The following is a 19887-nucleotide window of genomic DNA, read 5'->3' on the forward strand; positions in this document are numbered from 1 at the left end:
TTTGGTGCAGTCTTTCAGTCTATCCATCCATCTACCTGTCCATCTGCTTCATATTATCTTGCATTGTGACATAGTTCCATGTGGCAGTAAGGGAGGAACACTAAGCCCTATGTGATTATCATTTAGCTAATAGGTATAGCCTCTGCTACCCTGCAAGGTGCAGGACCATGATGCCTGAGGTCCTGTTTATTCCTCTTCTGTCCCTCTGCCAGCAGCATTCTTCTATTATTTGCTAGTTGAAGCTTAGTATCCAGATAATGGAGGGTGGAGTGAGGACATTGTCTGTCACCCTGTTTAAGTCCCAGCCATTGGCAGGCATCATGTTCCTGGGTCTCAGAGGTATGGCCTTCTCAGTTCTCCTCCCCCTCTCCTGGGTACAGCTGGGGCCCAGTCTCCATTCCTCCCCCTTCCCCCAGAGTAGGCTCTTTTCTCCAGCTACAGTGATTTTTCACCAGTGCCTTAAAAGTGAAAGCATTTGTTGTCCTTCCCTTCAGATTAAGACATTTGTTCCTTGAGTAGACAGAAGAAAGTCTGGGCTGACTCACATAGTAGCTGTTTCCTTCCCCCAGTTCTTCACCACAATGGCACTTTTTAAGGGTTCTCTTTTATCTTTTTTTTGTGTGTGTGTACATGCCTAGTGAGTTTCATAGGAAAAAGAGTTTTCATGAGTGTGCTGACTCCCTCGATTTCCACAGATCCCAGGGCTTCAATCCATCTCAGCAGCCCGCATTTGGCCTTCACCAATTCAATTATTATAGCCAAACTCGTCTTACTAGTGAGTGACTACAGCTACCCCAGGTAATCACACACTCACGTCTCTTCTCTTCCTTCAGGCACCTATATGTCCCTCCTTAGATTTTGAATTAGATACTTTACCTTGATGCTTCAGAGCTTGGTTGCTCTGAGACCTCAGGTTTCCTCTAGATTTGACAAAAGTCTTGATCTTTTTTTAAGGTTGGGAGTGGCACTCCTTCCAGCACTCTACATCCCTGAGTAGAGGCAAGAAATATAATATATGTATATATATATATATAATATAATATATGTATAACATATATTCAAAGCAAAGAAAGAAAAAAAAGCAATAGTTTTCAAAGCACTCTTCAACAAATAAATCCATTTTTTTAGTAGTTTACAGGATATTTATTCTTTCATTTGTAGTATCTGTTGACCCTCTCTCATAGTGATTTTTTAATCTCTGTGTGTCATGTAAGTTTTTACATTGAACTCATCTTCAGTGGGTTTTGTTTTCCATATGAATCTTGAATGTTCTAGGTTGTGGGGTGTTGCTATGGGTTATTTTGTTTCACTTCTACTAGGGTCCTGTGGGTTTTATGTAGAAGAGTTATAGAGCTGCTTTTAAAATTGTTTTCCTGCTTCTTTTTTTAATTTCCTATCCCATGGGTAGTTCTGATTGGGATGCTAAACCTCATATGAAACAGTCCTAGAATTTTGATTTTTCATAGCTGGCCTTTTCCATCCATGCCCTAGATAGATGGCTTGTTTCTGTGATGTATGCCTAGGCAAAATGAGCTGAATTTTTCCTGCTTTGTTTTCAAATAGGACATCTCTGTCAGGATTCTGTCTTTTTGAAGGCAGCTCAAATCTAACTTCTCTGTACAAAAGGCTTGGGGAGTTAAAACTGCCGGCCCTAAACTCTTTATCCAATTCTAATTGTGTTCCCCTTTGACCCCTGCTCAGTTCTTCAGGTTCGACTTGCCCTTTTGTTCTGGCATTAGGAGATATTCTTTTCTTGTATTCAGGCTCAGCAATGGGTTTAACTGTGTTGTTAGTTGTTTTATACCCATCATTTCTATGTATCTGGAGCAGGATGGGGACTACCTGCATTAACTTAGTCTTGAATATTACTAGTCTAAATCAATTAATCAAAGATTGAATAAAATTAATAAATTAATTAAAAAAACAATTAGTTAATTTTTAACAAGGTCTCAAGCCATATTCTCTGGGTAGGCTAGGGTCAAACAATCTTAAAGCCACTGTGTCTTGAGCCTCAGGTTTCACTCTGCATCTCAGGGCATTAGATGTGATGGCATCAAAGGTTTAGTGACTTGTTCTAAAGGTCACTTTAAAGCTACCAGCTGGATGAATGTATTGTTAGAATAATAATCCCCATCCTATATGCTGTCTCAGGTGAACAGGACCTGTTTAAATTTAAGAGCTACCACTTCCTAAATTCTTCTAGAACTGTCCTTGGTCTCATGGTGAGCCAGAATATGGAAACCATCTGAAGCGCTCACTTGGTGCCTATTTATTTGCCAGTTTCTAGGGTCTCTTACTATTATTCTCCTTGACTCTAGGAAGTAACAATTTAGTGATAATGCGTGTTATGTGTTATACAGGTGGACTGTTTCTTGTGCTCTCAGAATTATCTATCTTTCTCTCCACCCAATTGCGCACCCAGCTGCTAACACAGTGTTGGAGTTAGAGATACCAGTCAGAACATGTTCTTTTAGTACAATATGAAAAAATAAGTGAACAAAAAAAAAAATAAGTGAACAGAGGAGAAAGAAAGAAAATGGGTTCTGGGAATGTAGCCATGTGAGAGTGGGAAAAGGGAGAAAGCAACAAAAGGTGAGAAGGAAGTTGAAGAGGGAATCCACACTCTGGAAGAGAAGATGAGAACTGAGGCTCAGCCACTGAGTTTTCCTCTTAATCCATTTCATCTTGTACGTTTGGCAGAAATTTTTCTTATTTATCAGAATGTGTTAACCTTGAGAAACTTGAACTGTTAAGTGACTGTGTTTATTTGATCTGATTAGTCATGCAGAGTATCTCCAAGGAATCATAAGTACTCAGGTGAGATCTTTTCCTTAACAGAATATATAACAAGATTTTTTCTAGTGCTCTGTTCCATGAGCAGAGAGTAACAGAAACAAAATAAACAAAGATTTCTTTAAAAAGAACAGAGAGCAGGGAGGATTTCTCTTCTTTGTTGACATCTGGCGTGGCGAGCTATCAATATAATAAATGTTGTCTGCTAGCTAGGCCCACATTAGGCTATGAAATGTGTCCATTATATGTCATGCCTTTGAATTGATCCTCTGAAGATCAAGGGCAAAGGAACTTTATTAGTTAGGAAAACAGAAATAACTCTAGTCATTTTAGCAGGAAGGGATTTAGTAAAGAGAATTAGCTTCTAACAAAATTGCTGGAAGGCCTGAGTGAGAGCTGGGGAGCATCATGGCTGGCTTTCAGGAAATTGGGGAAAGTTGGAATCACAGGATGCTGCATTTGATGACTCCAGCTGTCTGCAGCACCACAGCAAGTGATTAATGGTAGATTGCTCACAAGCCACTGCAAACCTCATGTCTGCTAATTGTCCTGAGTGTTTTTGCCACTATTGGAAGAGAATCATGGTACCCTTTCTCTTCCTTCAAAATCCTAGGTGAATACCTCTCATTTGTGGTCTCTAAACCAGAAGCCTGCTGATAATAAAGTTTGGGAAATTAGTTTCATGATTTTTAGCACCTGTGACACAGGGCGCAGTTCAGAAAGGAAGACATGGTGCTGAGTATCAATAGACAATGTCCAATACAGGATCGTTCTGCTGATCTTTGGAATTTAACCATGTTACTGTTTTATTCAGCCCATGTCCTCTTAATTAGCAGAGAACTACTCATTAAAAAATATTGATGAATGGCTTTCCTAAGGAACAGGTAGAATTTTCCTGGTGCACTGTAGGAATAGAAGGTATCAGGGGAATTCTTTTGGATCATCTCTTGTGATTCCTTCTCTCTTGTCCCCCAAATAAAATAAATGCATAAATAAGGGGTTGTATATAATGATAGCAAACCTTCATTAATACTGTATGAAATTGTTCACCTACATTATTTTAGTAATTATTTTACTAGATATATTAAAGTTGTTATTTTTATTTACCCCATTTTAAAAGTAGAAAAGTTGAGACTTTGGGAGTTTAAGTTACTTGCCCAAAATGTGCAGCTAGAAGTTAGCCAGAATTTGAAACTGACTATTTGACTCCCCTAGAGCCTGAGGTCTTAACTGCAGCCCTATCTACCAGTCAAATCTTGCTCAGTCATGGGGGATAGATTCTATGATGTCTGGGATTACCATTGTTGCAAGGTGGAGGCTGGCACTCCAGTCACAGCTGTCTATTCTCATAGCTGAACAGAAACTATGGGTAAGATTTCCAATTAGTATTGAGGGTGACTACATGATCAAGAGTGGAGAAGAACATTTTCTATGAAGAGATATTAAAAGAAGCTACTTTGAAACAACTAGGCTTTTCCCAAGTGGAAGATGAAGGCAGAGGAGGGAGGCCATTAAAATGAATAAAACCATGGAGGTCACTCACAAGTGGCCATCAAGGGAAAGTGATTGGGGCTCACCGCAGGGGGTGATGAGAAGGGAGCCTGTTCAGATTTGGCCTAGTGGAAGGGCTAGAGGCAGGATGTTCTCTCTGAGGTGAGTTCTTAGTCAATGATGGACAAAGGGCAACTTAGGATCAGACCAGAGAATCAGTAGCCTCGCTAAGTTTCTGGTGGTCTAGGGTTGAAGCCAGAGTCGGGTTGTTCCCAGTCTGCTCTGCTGTGTCACCAGTACTATGCCAGGTGAGCTCTCCCATCATTTTGTTAGAGCTGAGGCTGTGTCTGCCTCTCCAGGAAGCTTCTGGAGGCCAGAGGACCATTTGATGTAGACCTAATATCCCTAATTAGGTTCCCTAATATCCAATAAGATGGGGCTTTTAACCATCAAGTCCTTTTCTTTCTACTTCCTGAACTTTTGAAACTGTCTGCTTGTCTCCATCCCTACAACACTTTATTATAGACCATATTACTATCCCTTCTGGAAATTGGTAGCCTCCTAATTGGTCTTCCCATATCCAATTTGCATTCCTTATCTCAAATCCATTCCTCACTTGCTGCTTCAGTGATCCTTCTAAAATGCAGATCTGATTGTCTCTTCCATTGCTTAGCTTTTTCTTCAGAATGCTGGCTAGTAAGCCCTTAGTAATTGGCCCCCCTTAGCCTCTCTGGTGCCATCCTCTTACTTGCTTTCTTTCTTCCACCTATCCTGTTGCTTGCATTCCTTCCTTAGCATTTCAGTCCTTTAAGGAAAGACTTGAGACTTTTGAGATCTTTGCACAGAATGCCCTCCTCCACAGTCTCCATCCTTCTTCTGGTTGACTTCTGTTCATTACTTATTTTCAGCTTAGACATCACTTTAGGACTCTGGGAAACTTTCTTCTTTTCTAGGTGATATGACTTGCATTTGTCCAAAGCTCCCTGTGATTCTGCTTAGGTTACACTTCCATAACTTCATCAATGCTATTTTTTCAAGTTCTGCTTTTCTGCTTGGTGGGAAACTTATGACAATATGCACCTCATCTGTCATAAGTTCCCAGAATCTGGCTCAGTGACTAGCACATGGTAGGTGCTCAGTAAGTAGGTACTGAATGAAGGGATTAGTGTTGGCACTTCTGATGAGCCTATACTCAAAATGGATTCTGTCCTTTGGGTGGCTTTATTTCTACTGTCTCCTCTAGCTGCCTTTTTCTTTCTAGTCTCTCTTCTCTCCCTTGCCTTCTCTTTCCTAACTTCCTTTTCAAGAATGGCAGAGTTGGAGCGACCTGTGTGACTGGGGAGTGCCCTTATTTCCCACTCAAACACTCTGAGTTTCAACCCTCTTCTGCCCACACTTAGATGCAGTAGGAGAAAGGAAACAGACCCAGTCTCATAGCGAGTCTCTGGATCACCTGTCTGAACTCAGCATCTCCAGATTGATTGTTTTACCTTCTCTTCTTGTCCTGAGAGCTTAAATACTTCTGGTTAATGATACTGCCACTGAATGCTGCTGGGTAGTCCAGCCCTGGGCACATCAAGAAAGCACAGTTTACTTTTGATTTCCATGTGACTCCCTTCTGAGTACATCACAGGTGAATGGTATTAACCAGACAAGACCAAAGTACATTAATCGGTAGAGTCCTGCCAAGGGAACCACATGCCACCCCATTCTCACCCATCCCTTTCTTGAGCTGACATCTTGACCTTTCCTGCCCTCACAGCCTGGCCTGTGGGTGCTGCCATTCATTACGGAGCTGGGCTATTGCAGCAGTTAGGCTAACAGCTTACTCCTGGTCACTGACACTCAGCTCCGGGGCCAAGCAGGGAAATTTGCTGATTTATTTACCTCTAAGAAGATTCAGTGCACACAAACATCCAGCTTGTGCTCTACTTTCACCCCCAGTGAATCACTGAGTGGGCCTGCATGAGCATTTGACTGACTTTCATGTCTAATGTCTAACAGCTCATTTGGTTCAAGTGTATCTGCTGAGTACCATAACTGCCCCCCCCCCCCCAAAAAAAAAGATGCTTGTTAGAAGATCCTCCAGGAAATATTGCTAATTCATTTGCAGGAGCAAAGACCTACGAAGCAACACATCAAATGGTGTTGATTAGCAAAGAACAGGAACAAACATGATTGAAAACCACCAAGGAGACAGGCAGAGAGCAAATAATCCAGTCTGCCCCAAGAGAAGCAGGCATGAGGGTAGCTGGGGAATGTTCTCCCAGAGAGCCCCACACCCCACCTGGCTATTAGGGTCTGCTCCCCTTATGGCTAAGTTTGGGTGCCTCAAAAGGTAGATCCTGAGATTTGGTACATGCAGTTTATCTGGGAGGTGATCTCAGGAATCTCAGTGAGGGAGTTGGGGGAGTGGGAGAGGGAAGTGAGGAAACCCAGTAAAGGGTAAGCTAAAGTTAGGGACACTGTGGGCAGCTGGGACTTAGTCCTGCTGGAGACTCTGAAAAATTGTGTGGAACACACAGAATTGCCTTTGACCCTTATGCTGAGGAGGAGAAGGAAGTGGGGGAGTTAATCATGAACTTCTGTCCCTCATTGCTTGAGGATTACACCTGGAACATTAACTCCCTGGCACTTGGCTCCTTCTCCAAGCAGAGTTGAGCAAGGTCTCAAGGTGGAGCACGGCCTCAGTAAAGATCCAGGAAACCAGCAGCTATGGGACCATTTGCAGGCAGCCCTGGAGTAGGTGCGTGGGCCTGATCTGCCTCTAACTGCAGGGAGGACACTGGTTTCTGTTTAGCACCAAACCCAAACCTCATCTGAAAATAATGTCTGATGGGCCCTGGACTGAGTTGAATAGTGTCCTCCCCAAATCCATGTCCACCTGAATCCTCAGGATGTGACTTTATTGGGAAATAGTGTCCTTGCAGGTGTGATTAGTTAAGATGAGGTCATACTGGAATAGGTGGGCCCTAAATCCATTATGACTGTTGTCCATATAAAGAGGGAAATTTGGACACAGAAACAGACAAGAAAAAAGACAGCCATGTGGAGATGGAGGCAGAGATTGGGGTTATGCTGTCACAAGGCAAGGAACTCCTAGGGCTACTGGAAGCTGGAAGGGGCAAGGAAGGATTTTTCCCCAGGGGCTTTGGAGGGAGCATGGCCCTGCTGACGCCTTGGTTTCAGACTTCCCTCCTCTAGAACTCTGAGAGAATAACTCTCTGTTGTTTAAACCACCTCATCTGTGGTACTTTCTTATGGCTGCCCCGGGAAATTAATACAGGCCCTGCGTGAGAATATGGCCGTTAAAAATCTTTAGGCTGTGGAAAGTGTCCTTTAGTGGCAATTCCTCCTCTGGTTTGGCCAGTTTCTCCCAGGAGTGGCGTGGAGAGTGGTAGAAAAGCATTGTGAATGGCTGGCTAGGCCAGGCATCAACACAGCAACTCAAATCCAAGCTCTTCCATGAAGACTTCCAAGACCATCCTGACCAGGCAGATATTTCCAGTGATGTCCTCCCTCCTCACCCCACCCCCATGATACTTACCACCTTTCTGGGCATTTATGATTTTATTTTTCCCATCTTGTGTGTATCTAATCTCCTCACCTAATGCTTTTTTGTTTTGTTTTGTTTTTAAGCTTCTCTGATGATTCTAATCTGCAGCCAACGTTCAGAACTCCTTTTTAACTATAGTTTATTATTGTGAAAGAGAGTACAAGGTCCCAAGCTGAGCTCAAAGAACCAGCTGGCAGAGATAGTGGCTTTTCTTTCTTCCATATCCTTATCTGCTGACTCTGCCACAAAGTCCTGCAATCAGCATTCTAATTGTGGTCTATCTTGGGCTGTTCAATGATTTTAACAGCCAGGACCCAAGGCGGTTTAGTGGACTGGTGCAGTTTTGCATCCATGCCAGGTCTCCCTGGAGAATCTCTGCTAGATCAGGGTCTGGGTGAATGCCCACCCCAGGAAGAGTTAGGCCCCTGTATAAATCACCTTGAAGGTATAGATCTTTCCTTTATGATTAATAGCTCATCTTTCAACCCTCCAGAGAACTGTGGATGCTTCACTGGCATCATTCCTGAGAAATGAGAGAGAGTGAAGTCATTAGGAGAGTGGCTTGGCCACACCTCTGGCTCTGTACCCCTCATTTTTGGAAGGTGGTTGTGGGAATTCTCACATGTGGTGATCAGTATCTCAGGTGAGGCACTAGAAAAGCCAGCTCAGGCCTTAAATGGGAACCTTTCAGAAGATTTTTGGGTCCCGGGCTGGAGAACATGGAAGCTGGCTGTGGATCTCTGGTAGAATTAGGACTGCATTTCCAGTCCAGTTAAAACTTAGATTAGATTTTAGGGGAAGACTAAATTCCTTTTCCTGCATTCTGCTTTGAGCATTCTTTTCTTGGTTTCAGTTCAGGCTGGTTGGTTGCTTCTAATGTGTCAAAGGTTGAAAGCCCTACCAGATTGCTTTTTCAATAAGATTTTGGAGTAATCCTGTTTCATTGATATCTCTCTGATGCTTGCTATCTTTTGGCCCCTGAGTGTCAGCTCCAAACCTAAGTGACTGTATATGTTGGGTCTCTTGCTCACACAAAAAACCTGAAACTCATATCAAATAAACTTGAGGGAAAAGGAGAGGATTTTTTTTGTCTTTTGTGAATGGTAAGTCTACAAGCTTCAGGCATGGCTGGATCCAGAGGTTCAGATGATGCATCAAAGCTCTGTCTTTCTGTATACCTCTTCACTCTGCTCCCCTTAGTTTGTTGCCTTCGTTTTCAGACAGGCTTTCTCCTCTTGAAAGGAAAAATGACTACTGGCAGTCTAAAGGGCATAGCTTAAAGTTCATGATCCAAAAGGAGGAGGGACTGATTTCTTCATTATCTTAATTTCCCCTCTCAGGCGAGATTAAAAGAAGCCCTACCAAGGTAATATGCTCATCCTGGATTCAACCACTAGGATTAGGGGTGGGACACATTCAGCTAATCCTGGTACAATGCCCCCATGCCCTAGGATGTGAATCCTACCTCAAATGTATGAACTAGGTTCCTGTGGGAAAGAGGGGTTCTTTTGTTAGGTAGGAAGGGAGGAAGGTATGTTCCATCATAGCAGCCCAGCCTGTTTTTCTTTTGGCCTAGATGGTAGTGTTGTGGGCTCTGTTTACACTTCTTCCTCCCATTGAGAGGTTATTTAATTGCTTCAGCTGTGTAATTGGCTAAATTGGCTAATGTGCCTCCTTCTGGGGCTCCATAACTGTCCTGTACACTCTTGTTTTCTCCCATTCCTTTCCAGTCTCTCCTCACCCCCATCACTGCATGAGTCACCACTAATGTCTTTCCAGGACTACACTGCTTTTGGAAGGCTAATTCCTTATATGTCTCGGAAGAGGATAGGAACAATTAATTTAAGAGCTGGGGCCAGTGTCCATCCGGGCCTCCTTGGAGGATTCTCTGTTCTGTGGGAGGGGTATAATCTAGTTAAAGATGACTTAGGAAAGTCACTGGGATGAGGATAACACTTTCTGTTTTTGCCATGGTGGAGAGTTCTAAGTATTACATCATGAGAAGCTTAGTTTGCAGGAGAGCCTGTGTCTTTGGGAACATTGAGGCATGGCCCAGATATTGGGCATGTGTATTGGGAGACAAAAGAAAAGAAAGCATCATTTTCACTTACAAAGAACTCTCAGTATACTTGAAAAGACTTGGAATACAGGCAGGAAGCATCTGTGATCAATGAGAGGCTTCATGTAGTTATGTCTGAGCTGTGCTTTGAGTTAGAAATTATCTCAGAAGAGACAAAGATTAAGGGGGCCTGAGGAGTCAGGGAAGGCTTCCTGGAGGCAGTCTTGAAGCCTTAGTAGAAATTGCCAAGATTGTGGGAAGAGGCATTCCAGATGAAAGAGGTGCTATAAACCATACCGCAGTGGAGAAGATGGTTGTCTGTAGGGGCCAGGCTGGAAAACATCTTGGTGGGAACGGTAGAGGAATGGGGTGGGAAAGGCTGAGTGACAAAGAGCCTAAAATGTGCTGGTTTCAGCAAAATGTTCAGGATTACTTTCCTGACCTAGCCACATTAGAGATTTGTCTTTGTCCTACATGCCCCAATCTTGGCTATCCTTGACTTCATCCATATAAAATATTGGATAAATTTACAGTGCAGTTACTACACACTGTGGTAAGTGTGATTCACTGATAGAACAGGCAGTGGCATGACCTCCTCTTTAGGACTTTCATGCTTGGGGATTATTTCTTATGGGTAGAAGTGAAGAGGCTTTGGGATTTGAGCTTATTAGAAGACTATCTTGTTGAAAGTTAGGTAAGGGACAGGACACAATAATGGCTGACAATCTGGAAAGTACCAAGCTGTCTTTGTGTACTTGGAAGTTCAATTTGACAAACATTTACTGATCCCTCCTATGTGATTGGGTTAGGCGGTGTGGAAAACACAAAGGTATTGCCCTGCCTGTTAGAAGCTTCATAACTATAGGTCTTTACTGGAAAAATAAGGGTGAACAATAGGAAAAATGAGCTTGAGGGTCAGACAGACCTGAGTTTGAGTTCTTTACCTGCTAAGTACTAGCTGTATGATCTTGGACAAATTGCTAAAATTTTGCCGACTAAGTTTCTTCATTTGTAAGATGGGGCAAACACCTGCTGTGGTAGTTAGTCAGGTGTCAACTTGGCCAGGTGAAGATACCTAGTTCTATTGCTGTGGACATGAGTCAGTGGCATGTGAACCTCAACTGTTGCTGATTACTTCTGCAGTCAGCTAGGAGGCGTGCCTACTGCAATGAATGATGTTTGATTTAATTGGCTGGTGCTTAAATGAGAGAGCTCAACATAGCATAGCCAGCTCAGCATACCTCCTCTCAACACTCACAGCTCAGCCCAGGCCTTTGGAGCTGCAGAAAGAAATCACCTCGGGGAAAGTTGTTGGAACCCGGAGGCCTGGAGAGAAGGCCCGCAGAGATTACCCTGTGCCTTTCCATGCAAGAAAGAACCTCAGTTGAAAGTTAGCTGCCTTTCCTCTGAAGAACTAATGAAATAAATCCCCTTTTATTAAAAGCCAGTCCATCTCTGGTGTGTTGCATTCTGGCAGCTAGCAAACTACAACACCTGCCATGTGGGCCTCTTTTTTTTTTTTTTTTTGAGGAGTATAGATAACCTGTGCAATTAAGTTGCCTTGGTTACCATAGATACTAAATAAATATTGATTACAAGTATCGTTTTGGTGGAAATCAGTACAACATCCTCAGTGAGCTGAAGTGGTCTCCCTAGAGCATAATGTAGAACTGGAACCACTGCCTGGTTAATCTTTCCAGCCTAGAGCATTTTTTTTTTCCACTGGAGCTACAAATATGTGTTTGCTGGTTAGCTAACAATTATAATGTTGAAAGATCTTTTAAAAGGCTGAGAGTTGAGCAAGTCTTATAAAGTTTGATGAAAGATAATGAAGTGACATTTCTTTTGCATCCTTTCACCAACCATAACTGCACTCTGTTCTAAATTCCTGACATTGCTGTTCCATTCAGATATTTAACAACTATTTACTGAGTACTTACTATGTGCTGGACACTTTTCTAAGGATTAGCCTTTTGATCCTCCAAAACAAATCTGTTGGGGGTGGATTCCAAGGCATAGAAATGTTGAGTAATTTACCAGTGGTCAGTCCTGCTGACACTGATGGAGCTGGATTGAACCCTGGTAGAAGGATGCTTGAGTCCAGATCTCATCTATGATAATGGATGGCCTGTTTTCATGGAGGTCTGCTCTCATGTGTCAGCCAGCTGTTGGCTGATGCCAGTGTAAAGTTGAAACTTGGCTAAGCATGTTTATAGTTTCATAGTGGCTTTGGAGGATCAAAGCCCATTGAATAAGTTCTCAATAGTGAAATGACAGCATGTAGGATTGTTTATTAGGAGCCAAGTTTTTCTCCTGAACACTTCCTGGGGTATCTCTGCAAATGGCATTGGTGATCCAAGAACCACCAGACTCCTCGTAGACAAAATAGTCGCCATTTCCAGGATTCCTGGGGAAGGAGTTTAGTGCTGGGAAAAGGGGTTAGTGACTCTAGACACCAACTAGTTCAAGCTTCTTTTCAGTGCAAGATTCATTTAGATTGGCTAGGAAGGCTATGGTCTTCTATTCTCTACTTGAACACTGCCTTTGACCGACAGTTCACTATTATGTTACTTGGCAGCTACAGTAATCAGAAAAATTCTTCCTTTCTTGAGTTGAAATCTGCCTGTCCTAATACCGCCCCCCCCCCCATTATTTCCAGTTTTCCTGATAGAAAAAATATATTTCTTCTTCTGGTTGATAAAGTGGTGGGGCTAGAGTGTGTTATTGTTGCTCTCTGATGCAGGGTTGGCAGAAACACCCTTAACTTCGAACCACTCAATCGACTCACTTACCTATAGATCTGTATCTGTTCTGACCTCTGTTTCTCTGTTTCCAGGAAAGAGATGCTCCTGCCCTGGATTCTACTATCCTTTCCAAGGGATCTCTGTCTTACAATTATCTCCCCTCTCATCTTTAACCTATCCCTCTCAGTTGGCTCAATGCAATCAGCATTTAAATATACTCAAATTTTTTTCCATGCTGACAACAAAAATAAAACTTTCCTATGACTCTACAGCTTCACAACCCACTCCTCTGGCTTTTCCTTCCTGTTCACAGCCAAACTTCTGAAAGAGTTGTATCTGTTCACTCTTTTAATTCCTCATGTTCTAGTTTCTCTTCAACCCACTCAACATTGACTCCACTCTCACCCAGTCCCTTGCAATGAAAGGCTGGCTGGGTGGAGGTTGCATAATATCTCTTTGTCATTAAATATTGTAGATACTTTTGAAGTCTCATTTTATCTGATCTCTGTGGCATGTGGCATCATGGTACACATTTTAGAGAAGCATTCTCATCTGACTTTCCTAATACATAGTCTTCTTTTTGCACCTCCTATCTATCTCTCTACTCCTCATCGATCACTTTGAAGACTCCTATTCCAAAGTACTAAGTATTGGATTCATTGTTTTTTTTCCCCTTCAATCTCTTCTTAAAGAATATAGTTGTGCTCAGTCATATGACTCTGATTACCCCTTTATCAAACAACACCAAATCTTCTATCTTGAGCTCAGGTGTCTCTTGAGTTCTAGACCTATATTCAACTATCCACCTAGCATTTCCATATGGATGTCACACAAATTCTCCAGATTATATAGATACCAAATTGAATTTGGCATCTTTTCATTCAAATCTGATTTTTTCTCCTCTGGTGTCCTCAACTCAGTGTTGTCAGCTGGGAACCTTATGATTATCTTTGACATTCATTTCTTCTTTCCGCCCCCACATCAGCCTCATCTTCATCAGCCACACTCCGGTTATTCTAGTTCCTACATATTTCTCAAAACTACTGTCTTTTTTTACAGTTACCCTGCCACTGTTCTTATCTAATCTATTATATTTTGCCTTGGTGACTGCAGTAGTCTCTAACTAGTTTCCCGTGTCTTCCGTTCCATACCTTGAGTTCTGCATGATCTTTCCAAAAGGCCACTCCTGTTGTCATTTCTCCTTGCTTAAGACCCTTCAATAGCTCCACATTGCTCTCAGGATGAAGTGCAAATGTGATCACATTGCATTCAATTCTCTGAGGTATTGGTGGGCTGAGTTGGAGGCAGAGGGGCTCAATCAGTAGATGGAATTCAGCCCACTGGCACTGGGGAGTTTTGCAGGACAAGCAGAGCCTAAGAACGGGTGTGGTTGGAAAGGAATAAATTTGGTTCAGTAACCAGAAAAGCAGTTATGAGAAATTGGACATGGGCAGGAGTCATGAACAGGTAAATAAATAGGCGAGACTCTCTGATCACCTATGATGCAGCAGCCATTGATGCAGCACCAAGGACAGCTCCTACACCTCGGTCCCCTTGTAGCAGTTGCTGCCTGTTTTATCTGGGAGCAATTTCAGATTTCGTTAACCTGTTTGGGCTCTTTGATTCTAGGAGGGCATACTGAAGGATGAGGCTGAGTAGTCGACTGTGTTCTCATCCTCAAGAGACTGCATCCTTGTCCTTTCAGAACACTCTGAATATCTGAGAGGCAGCACCCTAGAACTCTAGACCTGGTGGTTTGGGTCTCTGATAAGGGAGCTTGGGGTTGATTTCTTCTTGTTCTTAGAGCTCATCTCATTTCATTAGAATCTTTTTGCTTCAGATATCTAGTTATTTTATACATTTACGTTTTTCATCTGTATAAGCAAATAAAAATACCACGTGCGTCAGTGAATTGTTGTGAGGTTAAATGAAATAGTCCATGCAGAAGGCTTTGCAGGGCTTTTGACTAGAGCTTTCATGTGGCTCCTTTTTTGTTCCCCTTGATGGCAGATTCTCCTGCTTCTGAGTCTAGAAAGTGTGATGGCTCCATCCTACACCATGTTGGTTTCTCTTTCTGAAATGGTTCTGATGAGGCATTATGAGCAGATGCTCGAAATTCCCTCTTTACAGCCCTCTCAGGGACCTGCTCTGTCTGGGGAACTTCAGAAAAGGAAATGCAGAAAAATCACTAAGATGTGCTCACTAGTGTTGTCCTCCTCAGGAAACCACTCTAGGCTCTTTTCAGCAGCTAAGCCTTCTATACATCTCTTCCAAGCTGCTCTCTTAGATAACAGGAGCCTTTCTCTGCAAGTTTCCAGGGGAGATGGGAATGGGGCTAGGGAAAATCAAACTCTATTTCTGGTCAGTATGAAAAATAAATGAGCTTATTGGGGAAACTGCTGACTGCACAGAACTCAGGGACAGATCCTAGATATTTTAAAGAAAATGAATTCAGATTTTACATTTTGTCTCCTAGGCTCAGTCAGAAAATGTGTCTCTGCCTCCTTGGAAAAGAAACATTTTTCTTGCTGGCATAATATTAGTGGAGATATAATTACCCTTTTAGGTGGGCACACACAAAAAATGAAGGACTATTTTGGGGGGCTGGAATGGCAAACTCATTTTCTCTAAGACCAGACCGATTCCCTGAATTTGGCAGGCTCTGTGTGGTTTGATTTCTTTAAGACTCTTTATGTTCAAGAGAAGTAAAAGGCATTCATTAGTTCCACTTGGATTTTTTATAATGGCCAATGCACAGGATGGAAAGTGGGCTGGGTTTTCTTTATCGTGAAGCTGTCCTCTAAGATGAAAGCCTTGGGAGTACTTCAGTGAGAGTTGCTGATGCTTCTGTAGCAGGCAGATGAAGCCAGCCTTGGAAGGAGGTAGAAGAAATTCTTAGAAAATTGACTAAAATCTTTGCAACACATCTACTGGGGCCCAAGCTTTGATCTGAAACTACCCTGTGCTATTAATAATGGGAACTGGAGGAAATAATGCATTGGATGATGGGAGAGTGGGGAGGGTGTACATCTTTTTATTGTTAAGACAACTCGCACTTGATATCAGAGCTCTCTGCAGGACTTCCTTAATCCTTCTTTAAAAGCTAACATTTCATAAGTGAAGATGTCCAAGATGGAACCTTAGGTAGAGGATATTTATACAGCTGGAGGCTCAGACTTGCATAGAAATCTCCATGTTCCATGACACTACTAGTGGGAATTTTTATAACATGAGGAACTTTTGCCACCTATGTTCTCTTGAAAAATGCTGAACTACTGAGTTGGTCTTGATTGCTTGGGGACAGCTGACTGGTTTTAAAATTTAGAGAGACAAAGAGGTTACTCTGGAAATTTGTGGAGAGAAGTTTGTCATGACTCTCAGTATACTCTGATAATTCCAAGTAGTCAAGTTTTTCCAAATTTGTCAATAAAAACATCAATATTGCAGTAGCCTGGAGGTGAAGGGTACCAGTATTGGGGTGAGGCATGGCTTGGAGTTGAGTTCTGACTTTGTTTCTTCATAACAGGTGACATGAGCTTCAGAAAGGTTTATATGAAAGGTTTGCTCATATATAATGCCTATGTTAACTCACATAATAGGGGATGTGACTCATAACAAAGAGATGCTATAAGTATTCAGTGATGATGAATGTAGAACTCCTGAGATGGTGCTTGACAAACGGTGGGCATGTGATAATCGCTAACTGCGTGAAAAGGAGATTAAAATTTTGGTTTGTTCTCTCCTAAACGCAGCAGCTCCAGGGGGAAGTTATAATTTATGCTTAGTGAGAGAACTGGTTGATAGCTTTGACTCTGGATTCAAAATTATTTGGGTTCGAATTCCAGCTTTACCTCTTAAGTACTGGGTGATCTTGAGCGGGTCTCTTAACCTCCGTAAGCCTCAGTTTTTCTTCTGTGTACTGGAATAAAAATACCATGTACCTCAGTGAATTGTTGTGAGATTAAATAAAATAGTCCATGGAGAAGGCTTTGCTGAGTACCTTGTCCACAGAAAATGATCACAAATTTCACTTTTTATTATTGCTTTTGAATCTAAAATGGTTATGTTATGGTTTATCTTAGTTTGACAGAAAGAGAGAAATTGTAATACCAGTTAAATGAATGTACTTGCTGCAAATACCTTTTTACCTCCCCAGGTTGATGTTTTTTCCTCTATTTTAAGTCTTAAAACTTAATAATGACTTTTTTTTTTAAGCCTTCAAACTTGGCAAACTTGCCTTTAGATTGCCTTTGCTAATTCAGCTAGTTTTTCACCTGGGCTACCAGAAGTGTAGCTTCTAATTGAATGGCAGTCCCATAATCTCTACAGTTAGCTCTGATCCGTGGTCCCTGAAAGGCCAAGGAAGGGCTGAATGGATTCAACTAGTATTAGTAGGAAGGCCTACCTTCAGTTATTGTTTCTGGACTTTCGGGCCCAGCAAGACATGAAATCAGAAAACCTGAGAATTGGTGTGGAAGACAGAGGAGTTGGAGTACAGGGCAGCTAGTTTAGAAGAATCCTGAGGAGTTCTGTGGTACTGTGACATTTCATTCTCCAAGGTCAGAAAGGCATCCTGTGCTAAGGTTTCTCCCAATGCCAAGGCTGTCCCTCCAGAAATGGTCACGAGCACTGGCTAGACATTCTCCTTGTCCTACCCTGGGTGACATTTGGGCAACAAAAAGGTTGTTTGTACTTATACTCCCTGCCCAGACATGAATGCCTGTGAGAGCCCTATTGGGGAGGTGGGAGAACATGACTGATGGGTTTTCTCTTTTGTAACTGACTTGTCTACTCTGAAAGAATCCAATATGTGTTTGGGCATCTGTTATTGTCTACCACATAGTTAACTATCTGTCATAGTTATGGAGACCCCAAAGGAGGGTGTGTTTCGGCCTATAGGTCCTAGAGTTATTTTCTGGAGAATTTGGATTCCCTGGGAGAGCTTCCTTAAGCTCTATGTGTCTTTAGAGATTCCTCTAAAATCTCTTATGTTGTCTACCCTCAAATAAAAACCTGTATTTAACTAAGGTTGCCAAATGAGAGGTAAGAACACATTTTGATGGCCACTACTTTTTCTCTTTTAAATTATCCTTTTAGCCAAGATGCCCTTAAAGCAGTGATACTTTAACTGTGATCCACAAAGTACTAACCCAGTGAAATGATCCCCCCAAAAGTGTTCTAGGACAAATACATTTGGGAAATGCTGCATCTATACTGTTGTCCCTTGTGGAAGCTTGCTGTGGGTCTTGCTTGGTGGAGGTGCTGGGGTCGGAATTGTGTGACCTTTGCTGTGTCTTCCCTGAGCCTGAGGAGCTTAGACTGACAGTTGGGGAAAGTGCTTCTGGGTCTCATCTGCAAGGCAGCTTCCTAGGAAGCTGTTGATGTATGTGAAGCAAGTACCTTGTCTACAGATCTGGACATAGGAGCCATCACCTGGTAGTCTATCTTCTTCCCAAACAGAAAGAAGTCAAGGTTTAAAATGGAAATGTGTGAGTAGTGCAAGCACACATAGACTAGATGTATATGCATCTTATCTTTGGGGTGTAAGTCATTGAAATAGTTGTGAGCTTTTTCTTACAGGAGGGGGAGTGGCTGAGCTAAATTGTATCTGTTGTTTAAAAATCTAAGCAAGTTTGAGCTGTTCTTCCATTGAAACCACATGTATATTTCATCAGACATGTACTCCTTAAAAAGCCTGGAATGCATTTAGTTACTTCCTCTGAAAAGCAGTTTTTACCACACCTTTAGAATAGGAACCCCTTTGTCATATCAATTCAGCCCACAGCCCACAAATGAACAAAAGGAAAATTCTAGTTACAAAGGAGAGTTATTTTTCTCAAAGTAATGTACAGAATACATAAATGACAGGTTTACATTTGCAGGTAATGTTAATAAATTCTTTGGTTTGGAAAATGTACCTTCTAGTGGAATCAAGAACAATCTAAACTGAGCCTCTGCAGAGTCTCCAAATCATATATAGCTCTGTCCCTTTTTCCTAATAGGCAAGGAACAGGTTGTTGCTAGAAATTTGGACTTCAGCAAAATAAGCATCTTGATTTCTTAATTTTAGCATTATGCAGTATGACTGCCAAGATATACTTTTGTAAAAATCATATGCTCCATGGCAATCCAAAAGAGGAGAAAATGACAACAGCTAGTTCTGGTTGCTCCCCTCCCCTGTGCCCTCCCTGCCCTCCCCACCCCTCATGCCCCCCAAGGAAGTAGATGTTTCTGATGGACAATTGCATCAAAAGGTAGTGAGTGCTCTAATTGAGACAATATAGCACAGGGGCTAAGAGGCATCAAATAGGCAATTGTGATATAATGATATCATATAATGGTGTCAGTGGGAAAAACACCAGTTTGGGCTAGAGAGGTAGGGGACTAAATATTTATTGTACCCCTTCTAAGGGTCAGGTATGGATCAGGGTTAATGTATTTACCTCTTTAATCCTTGAAATAATCCTATGGGATTGGTATTGTCACTAATCCATAAAGTCCATATGGCTAATACTGATATTATTATCACATAACCATTAAGTCTGGAGATCTAGGTGAATATATCTTCAATCTGTAAAGTCATAAAGTATTTTTCCTCTGTTTTCTAATTTTACAGAGCCCTGTATTTTTCAGGTGAATAAAGTGAAGCTCACCTGGTTGATGGAATTGCTGGGGATTGGAGTGAAAGCCTGTCTGATCTGAAAGACCAGGTTTGTCTGCCACATTTTGCATCTATGACCAGGAGTTTGATTTGCCTGGCAGACTGTAAAGGGTTCTATAAATAGGAACAGTGAAATGAAGTCCAAGAAAGTTGGCTAAGGTGGGGAATGTGGCAAGTATAACAGATCTAGGAAAACTCTTATGGAGTCAGAAAAGAGAACATGGCCAGCCCTAGGGAGCAGGGAAACTGAAGGTGAGTGCTGGCCCTGAGCCCGGGGCTTTCAGGGGAGGGGCGGGGCTAGAAAGGTCTGTGGCCTAGCGTGCGGGTCAGTCTTGACCCCGGCAGGAATCACAGCAGGGCAGACAGGCTGTTTGGGAAATGAGTCCTCCCCAAATCAGGAGAGCTGTCCCTTTGGAGGAAGGTCATCCACGGCCTCCACACAAAGTAATTGCAGTTCCAGAATGGGTTCGTGGACTGTAAGTTAGATTTAGAGGAAAGGTAAGAGAAGGTGGGGTGCCTTCAATTCCAGGAAAGAAAAAGGGAATTGCCAAGTGTCATGGTCAGGTTCATGTGTCAAGTTGGC

The 19887-nt window shown here is 42.3% G+C and overlaps 1 long non-coding RNA gene across 1 annotated transcript in view; it reads left to right on the top strand.

The window, feature by feature from the left end:
• Positions 1 to 19524, top strand: part of LOC143653236 (uncharacterized) — a 125792-nt gene extending 106268 nt beyond the window's left edge. The window contains exon 3 of the long non-coding RNA XR_013161185.1: positions 19260 to 19524. This is a non-coding gene — a long non-coding RNA (uncharacterized LOC143653236). The remainder of the gene's footprint in view (positions 1 to 19259) is intronic.
• The last annotated feature ends 363 nt before the right edge of the window (positions 19525 to 19887 follow it).

This window comes from Tamandua tetradactyla, chromosome 13 (genome assembly GCF_023851605.1).
Source record: "Tamandua tetradactyla isolate mTamTet1 chromosome 13, mTamTet1.pri, whole genome shotgun sequence".
Classification (NCBI taxonomy): Eukaryota; Metazoa; Chordata; class Mammalia; order Pilosa; family Myrmecophagidae; genus Tamandua; species Tamandua tetradactyla.